The following is a 2994-nucleotide window of genomic DNA, read 5'->3' as shown; positions in this document are numbered from 1 at the left end:
TTTGATTCATTTTAATGTCTTGTAACAAGTGATAGGAGAGTAGTATCCAACTTAGCATTTTAGATTTTTTTTTTAATGTAGAAATTTTATTCACATTACCATTTTGGATATGCAAATCTCCTCAAGAAATGTGTGTATTTGTAAATTATTTCTTCCTTTTTAAAATTTTTATGAGTACTTAAATTGAGAATAGTCGGCATATTTGAAGAACATGCAATCTTTATATGTGCCTTGTAGCAATATGTTAAGACCAGTTTTTTCGCCTCTCCCATGAAAGATAATAATTAAGAATTTCGGTATGTCATATGTAATTAATGAAAGAAAATTTTGAAAAACAATTTATAAATAATAATGAACTTAGCAATTCTATGGTATTTGAAATCAATTGAGTGAACTATGCAAATTGAATTTTAATTTGTAATGTTTATGAAATAATCAATGATTATCAGAAATTTTCTTTCACTTCTTTTTAATATTAGAACATTTGCTAAATTCCTTTGTAATTCTCATTAAATATTTAATTCTATATGTAAGCATTTTTTAAATTTAATTTTACTTGCTATTTAGAAAATGTTTTACTACCACAAGTGCCCATGTGTTCTCTCACGACATATTGGAGATAAATTGTTACTTTTTTATCATATATTGTTCACTTCTTTATAAGATTAGAGTTGAGTGTAATAATCTTTGCCTAATTACTAATTAGTGCACTATTTTAGTTGAAAAAATTGATTGATTTAAAATTGCAGAATATCAACTTCTTAATTTTATCTTTTACAGATGTGTGTCTGATGTATTTTTATTACTCTTAAAACATAAATCAATGCAAAAATGAAAGCAATAATATTGAAACTGTATTTTTATTATGTTTAAAAAAATAAATCGATTAAAAAAATGAAAGCAATAATATTTGAATTTACACCTTTCACAAGAATGAAATTTTTGTGAATATTCATGGGTGTGAAAGGAGCTTATATACTGAATCTCATTCAAGAGGAGATCACATTCAAGAAAGGCATTCTATCAGAATTATGCACTATGTGAGCTTTATACATGCCAAGTTTTTGAACGTTTCTGTTAACTTTTTAACTCTTTCGTTACTTCACAACTGCTTCTATTAAAGTGAAAATAACTCTTATTGGGGGGGCGGGGGTAGTGACATTTTAATATTTTGAGCAATGGTCTTGAGCAACTTCCTTTTTTAACCATTGTGAACATGAATCTATGCCTTTTCACATGACTGAAATACACCTGTTTCATATTATGCACGTTGGTTTGGCCATGTGAATGTGTCTACATTTTTGGTTTGCAAATTTCAATTTATGTTATAAGTTTTAAACTCTGAGATGGCTACAATGTATTTTTGGAGGACTGTGGTGGTCTAGTTTTAGACTTAGAAATTTCTGCCCACAAGGCACCAGATTTGAAATCTGATTGTACTACAGATCTGTTGTGTATGTAGATCTGATGTCAGAGACCAAATGTCCTCCTTTCAGTACAGTGTGGGAATTTGAAGGTTGCCAGGTCACATGTTTTCCTCACCATTAGATCATTCAAAATTATGTAGTCTATCTCAAAATAGCCCTCATTCTTACTTATAAATGGGGTTGTTTAATATAACTAAATCTAGTAGCAATAGTGTTACTCGGAATTGTCAGTATAAAAAGGATTGAAGGTTTAAAAAAAAATAGTATTCTTCTGTAATCTTAGAAATTTTCAATTATCTACAACTTGTCCCTTGTTAATCATGTGTAGTTCAGATTTTATTTTTGTTCCACAATCTTTTTTTCAAAAGGGTTTTGGAAATTTTTTAGGAATTCATCAAATTTAGAATCTGGGGCAGAAAATGGCATTTGTTGCATAAAATTTTCACTTGAATTTAATAAACAATCGTTATGTTGAAAAGCATATTTTTTTAAGCTTGTAAATTGTTGTGACTTTGAAATACGAAATTAAATGCAAATCATGAAAACTTTGTCGTATAAGGTCTCTAATGTGCAACACTAATACAGTATTAATTTAAGTTGGTTACAATGTTACCAATGAAGAACTTGCTCACAAATATTTGTTGCTGATAATGCCTCCATCTTGCAAATGCCATAAAATCATTTTGATTGCAAAACGTTTATTTTCTGGATAAAGTTTCACTTTAAGCATTTTAATTTTGTTATTTGTAGCATCAGTTTTAATTCGTTAAAAAAACTTTTCTATTTTTGGACAAAATTGATTTGCTTATACTTATACTTTTATTTGAAACATAGTCTTGATTTGGAAGATTGAATCAAATTGTTTTTTAAATGTTTCAGTTCTTGCTGTAGATTACTTTCATCTTATCTTTTGTTACATGTTTGTGGTCATTAATTTCTTTGATCGACCAAGAAATAATAAGTAATAATTTGGTATTGAATGTTTTTTCATTCATAATAATAATTTATTTATAATAATTCAGCTATGAAACTTTATCAAATTTTTGATAAAGTTTTACCTGAAGTACTTGTTATAGACATTTCACTGGTTAAAAATATTGTTTGCCAATTTTTACTTTTTAGTCTTAAAAGTCGTATAACTTGTGGAAATTAATTCCTTCAATTAGTGCCTTTATATGTTCATTTAAAAAGGAAATAATGGGGTAGGGTTTGTTGAAATTTCAATCATATTTTTGCAAAATAGAGGTGAAAATGTTACCTCAATCATTTCCAAATCATTGCTACATGTATTTGTAACAAATTATTTTGTTTTATAATCTCAAAGTAAAACATTACTTATTTATTTGATTTGTTTTAGTGTCTTAGAGTAATGTCTTGTAAAAGGTGGTAAGATAGTAATGGTCAATTGATGCCTTTTAATATTTCAGATTTTTTTTATGTAAATTATTTTGCACTGCCACCTTGGACATCCAGATCTTTCAAGAAATGTGTGTTTCTAAATTATATCTAATTTTTTTGTCTGTATTTAAATAATAAATTGTAAGCATATCTGAAAATATACAATCCT

This window comes from Argiope bruennichi, chromosome 7 (genome assembly GCF_947563725.1).
Source record: "Argiope bruennichi chromosome 7, qqArgBrue1.1, whole genome shotgun sequence".
Lineage (NCBI taxonomy): Eukaryota > Metazoa > Arthropoda > Arachnida > Araneae > Araneidae > Argiope > Argiope bruennichi.
Note: the sequence above shows the minus strand (reverse complement) of the source record.